This window comes from Carettochelys insculpta, chromosome 2 (assembly GCF_033958435.1).
Source record: "Carettochelys insculpta isolate YL-2023 chromosome 2, ASM3395843v1, whole genome shotgun sequence".
Classification (NCBI taxonomy): Eukaryota; Metazoa; Chordata; order Testudines; family Carettochelyidae; genus Carettochelys; species Carettochelys insculpta.
Window position 1 is genome coordinate 180,545,889 of NC_134138.1, and position 6,294 is coordinate 180,552,182.

Here is a 6,294-nt window from a genome sequence, read left to right on the forward strand (position 1 = left end):
TCAATATCTTGCGCGTGACTCTAGTAATGTAAGCAGTTTCAGAAATAAACAGGAGGAATTAGAAATACTAGTGAATAAACAACTATGACATAATTGGCAATACAGAGACATGGTAGGATAATACACATGACTGAACTATTGGTATAGAAGGGTACAGCTTGCTGAAGGATAAGCAGGGAAAAAAGAGAAGAGCTCATGTCTTGTATATCCAAGATGTACACCAGGGATAAGGAATCTATAGCCGGGCAGGCCACATTCAGCCTGTGATTTCCCTTGATCAGGTTTTGGGGTCAGCTCCACTACCCTCAGCCCCAGCAACAGGGTGAGCTGGTGCTGGCATTCCAGCCATGCAGGGTGGGGAGCCCTGAGCCTCAGGGGCCCAGTTAAGGCTGGCTGCAGGCCAGATCTGGTCCATGGGTTCTGCCAGTTAGGGAGAAGAAAGGAGCTCTGTGCGCTGGTGGGAAACACTCCCTGTAGGCAATGCCCACTGATCTACTGCTCTCAATGGCCAGGAATCATCCATGTAGGGGAGCACTTCCTTGCAGTGTGCAGAACCACATAGAAATACCTATGTCCTTCCCCCAGGAACCCATCAGGTCAGTGTCCCCATCCTTTGCCCACTCCCTGCCATACCCTCACCCTACTTCTGCACCCCCACCCATCCGATCCTGCATTGCCACCCCTCACTGCACTCCTGCACCCTTCTTCCCTTCCATACCCACACCTTCATCCCCAGCTTGTTGCACACACTCCCTCTTGCCTAGATCTCACACCCTAGCCCATTCTTGCACCATACCTTCTGCCTAGACCATGCACCCCTTTCCCCAGCAGCCCCCTCACACACCTTGAATCCCTCATTTTTTGGCCCTGTCAAAAAAAGTTTTTGGAGGGGGGGAACAACAAAATCTATTAGGCCTGGGCCTCCAGAAGAGTTAATCTGACCCAGCTGTAAGCCCTGAGCCTTGGCACTTCTCCCTTCCCCTGCAGCTTTAGGGGAGTTAGGTGAGTGGTTTTTTTTCTCTTTCTCAGTTGGGGGCCACATCTATGATTTTTAGGTGGGGGGGCAGGTTGCTTCTTGCTTGTGGAAACTAGGTCAAGTTACAAATGATGAATGTAAACATCTTGGAATATAAACAAGCACATGGGGACAAAATTAGAAAAACTGAGGCACAAAACAAAATCAAACTAGCTAGGGGTTTAAAGGGGAACAAGAAAACATCTTACAAAAAGTAAGAGGAAGACCAGGGACAGGGTAGTCCTATTATTTGATGATGGGAGAAACACAACAGAAAATATGTAAATGGAGAACATGCTAAATTATGTTTTTTGTTTCAGTTTTAACCAAAAAGGTTAATAGTAATTCAACCTCTAACATACAGAATACCAGTGAAAAAGTTTAGGATCTGAAGATAAATAAGGAAAGAACAAATTAAAAATTATGTGGACGAATTAGATGTCTTTCAGTTGGCTGTGTCTGATAAAGTACATCCTAGTCTAGCAGGGAGATATGAACCATTAGTGAGAATCATCAAAAATTCCTGGAAGATGGGAGAGCTTCCAGAGGACTGAAAGGGGGAAAATATAGTGCCAGTCTATAAGAAAATGGGAATAAAAGTAAACTGAGGAATTACAGACCAGTCAGTTTAATTTCAGTGCCCAGGAAGATAATGGAACAAATTATCAGGCAGTCAGTTTGCAAACACCTACAAGATAACAAGGTTATAACTAACAGTTGACGTGGATTTATCAAGAACAAATCACATCAGCGCAAGCTAAAAGCATTCTTTGCTAGTAACAAGCCTTATGGATGGAGGGAAGAGGTAGATGTATAATTTGATTTTGGTAAGACATTTGTCCTCTGAGGATTGCACAAGAAGTAATGGGCTTAAATTGCAGCAAGGAAGTATGGGTATGTGGCTCTTTAAGGACTTCTTTGTGGATCCCAATGCTATAATTGCAAAACAAAAAAAAAACCCCTCCTGATAATTTTTGATATTTCGGAGAGTATTTAAAAGCCAAACAATGAATAACTCATATCCAAATAGCAAACGATATGTGATCTCAAAACATTGGATAACTGCCCCCTTTTAATGTGTGCAATGCATTGTGGGATATGTGCATGCCATTCTTAAAATAGGGTTTACAAAAAGCATGGTTTAGTGTTATTTATTAAGGACCGTCTTGTAGTCAAATGCATTGCGGCTCTTGAATGCAGAGGTTTTTTTACTGGTTTAAAAAAATGGCTCTTGCTCTTTTGGTTGCTGACCCTGGGGTTAGACAATAGGAAAAACACAGTAATGTCCAGGGTAGGCCTGGAATAAGTTTCCTATTGTGGTCATGGAATCTGTTTCACTGAAGGTTAAGACCAAGTTAGACAAGCACCTCTCAGGAATGGTCTAGGTATTATTTACTCCCATCTTGAGTCCAGGGTACTGGACTAGGTGACCAGTGTCCTACACTTCTATTATTCACCAGTATTGCCAACCCCAAGCAATTCAAAATTCTGTAAATGGAATTACCAAAATCATCAGACTAGCTAAAATCTCATGAGGTTTTTAAGAAAACACGAGTCTTCTACTTTCCATCCTTTTCCTTCCTTCCCCTTCAAGCCACAAAAACCTCATTCCCCTCTCTTCCTAACAGACTGTACTTTCCTCTGGTTTTGTTTTCCACTGCATTAATGCAGGGGAGATGGAAGTAGTACAGAGGCCAGCAGACAGGTGCATGTGATGATGATGTGGCTGAGTTGTCTGTAAGCTTGCCCCGCAAAACACTGCCCAGAGTCAGAGTGGGTCTAGTCACAGACTCTCTGTGGGAGAAGAGGGGCGACTCAAAGTTCTGGGGGAGGAATTGTCCTTGAGGAGCATGTTCCTTTAGTATTTATGCTGGAAATTTGCACTGAGAAAGCTGTCCAGCCTTGAGGAGAGGCATTTTTAAACTTAGCTAAAAGATACTGTTTTTGTAAAATCAGGCATGGGTCATTCTGAAAAATGGGTCACTCTTGATTTTAAGTGATCTACCTCCACACTGCTCAAGGAGCTGTTTGGTTTCACAGTAGGAATATAAAGGTATGCTTGTAGCATAGGAACAGAGTGGCACCACAAGTGTGCTTGCAGTCTGTGTTCCGGCCATGAACATATCTGTTTTCCAAGGCTTTGATTTTACTCTTGAAATCTGAAACAATGATTACACCATGTCACTTTCTAAAACCAAGATCCTAAAGTCATTCAGGGCAGGGCAGATGAATAGTGATTTCAGGGGCAAGTCATTTTCTGCAAGTCCCTTTAATTTCTGTAAAATGGAAACAATAAAACCTATGATTGTGGTGTAGGGTTGGAAAGTACTATAAAGCTTGTAACGGTTCTGAATAGTTATTACCTTTGTTTCTGCACTTGCAGCTTTGTGTAATACCCTTTCTTTGGTGGTGGGAAGTGCCATAAATTCAGACCTAGAGCCTGCAACTGGCTCCATGAATTCTCTTTGAAGTGCATGCAACTCCCATTGATCCAGTGTTGCAGGAGATCTCAAGTTTGTATTGCAAAGATTATTCTGACTTGGAATCATTTTTGGCTTGGCACAATAATTTAGTTTCATTCTAAGTGGGTGTGGTTTTGGAGATTTTATCTGCTTTTCTCATGAATTCACTCTATTACAGTTCTGATTGTGTTGTTTCACCAAGTGGAATACTATGGCTGTACTATATTATACAATTAAATGTATTATTAGCCATCTGTATTTCTTTTTCTTTATTCTGATTACCTGTAAATGGAAACAAATATATTAAATACCTCACCACCATTATACCCATTATCTAGGTCTTTATCACCTCCAGGATGAATTTCTGTACCATACCTTACTCAAGCTGTTGAGTAGCCTCCAGTCAGCTGAGTCCTGACTTAGGAAAGCATCTGTCTTTAGGAAGGGCCATAAGTACCTGTTTAATGCCCTTTAAACTAATGAGGCTTATGTGTTTACATAACTTTAAGCACATGCTTAAATGCTCTTCATGAATAAAGTTTACCTGAACCAGGACACTTGTGTTTAATGCAGCAATCTCTCTAGGACGGGGCGGGGGCGGGGGCAGTATCATCCAGTGGACTGAGCACTCAATTTGGAGTCAGAAAGCCTGGATTCTCTTTGTGTTCACCAAATGCTCCATTTCTTTCATCCGTCCACTTCAGTGAATATTTCTAGTGGCAGTCTCTTCCTTTCTTATCATTGGCCAGTTAGTTATTCCATGAATTAGGCTTTAAAGTTTTCAGGGCAGGGATCTTATCTGATTATGTGTTTATAGAGAGCCATCTACAAACCTTACATCAGGTTTGAAAAATTCTACCTGCACAGGAGAAGCACTTTTTTTGTGACTAAAATATGACTACTGCACCCCCACCTCTCTTCATTCTCCATGTCATGATGGGGATGGGCAAGTAAGTTTTGTGTCTGCACTTATAAATTTTGCTGAGTTTTACAAGGCTGAATTTCTTGCAGTAGATAAGTAAAAAATAACTCTCAGCAGAAATATTTATTATCCTATAGTGTAATATGTTAATGTGGATTTGGTTCTGGATATTCATTATTTATAAGCAGCAGACCTAGCTTGTATTTTGTGTCTCTTCATGCATTCTTAGGGTGAGAAAATTCTTCATGGAGTTATTTTTATTTTAGCTTTCTTTTGTCGGTGTCTATTTCCCACTGGGTCTTTGAACTCCTGCCTTAAATAAATTAATTGTATGTTAGGCTTTTAAGCAGAGCCCAGCTGTATGGTGCTGGGTGTGATGTTACAAACAAAGTCAAGAAAATAAACGTTAACTTCTTAACCTCCTGTCTCCCAGCCCCTTCACTTCAGCATCCCCACTCCCCGCATTTGTCTTTCTGTTTAGTTAATTCCCTCCTGAATAAACCGCTCCAGAAACAAATCATGGAACTAAAATTTGCCACTGTCATGTTGTTCTCTAACCTTGTATGCTATACCCTTTTCTCTGTCCATTATCCATTGGGTCTGTGGAGTCACCATCACGTCTGTAAGCTCTTTGTGACATGGACTGTTTGCTATTATGTGTTTGCGCGGTACCTAGCACAAGAGGCCCCCATTTTTGGTTGCTCCCCAGGTGCTGAAGAAATAAACTATTGTTTATTTATTTTTATTTCATGAATACAAAAGGTATGATTTTGCTATCTCATATACTCTCGGGAATGCTTTTAAGAAGCAAGACTACAACTGAAAGCAAGTTGTCTGAACACCTCAACACCATGACTGATATATTTGACTACGTACAGAGATTTGATGGGTCTAAAATAGGTCTTGCAACGAGACTATAAACTGTAGGGAGTTAGTTCTGTGGACACAGGAACTGTAATACTTAGCAGTATCTTTTGAAAGAGAGTTGAGAGATTTTTTGAGACGGAAGAGGTGAGAATGAGTACAGTTGAAAGGTACAGTGTCAAAACTGAAAATTCAAGCTGTCAAATTATTCATGGTATGAGTCACAGTACAAACTTTCCCTTGCTTTCCACTGATCTGCCTCATCAGTGATTGGGGATCAAAGAGTTACCAGTTTTTGCTGCCATCCAGTCTTGGTGCTCTATGCTGAGACTTCTAGCAGGGATGACAATGTCAGCTGAAATAGGTTTTAGGTGTGGGCATATATCCTCTAGAATTATATACTAAGACCACAAAACTGATTAAACACAGGCTACTGGATGGATGTCAGATTCTTAGTGTTCCTCCTTACTTTACATGTGCTGCCTCGTGATATTAGCTGCATAACTGTTTACGGTTTTATTTTTTTTTATTGATTACACATTTTAATATCTACGCCTCTGCTGTCTTCAGAGACAGGTAGCTATTTTGTGTTCAGTGAGTTCAGAAGACTGGAAAAGGGTAATTGTAATGCCTATCTATAATAAGGCAAATAAGAATAACTCAGGGAATTACAGACTAGTCAACTTAACGTCTGTACCAGGAAAGATAATGGACCAAATAATTAAGGAATCCATTTGCAAGCATGTAAAAGACAATAAGGTTATAAGTAACAGCATGGATTTGTAAAGAACAAATTATCTCAAGCCAACCTGATAGTTGTTTTTTGCAGGGTAGCAAGCTTTGTGGATAAGGGGGAAGAGGTAGATGTGTGGTATATATTGAAATTAGTAAAGCATTTGAGATAGCCTCACATGACCTCATCGATAAACTATAGAAATACAACCTAGATGAAGCTACTATAAGTTGAGTGCACAACTAGTTAGCTAATTGTTAGCTAATAGTTCCCAGAGAGTAGTTATCAGTACTTCAGA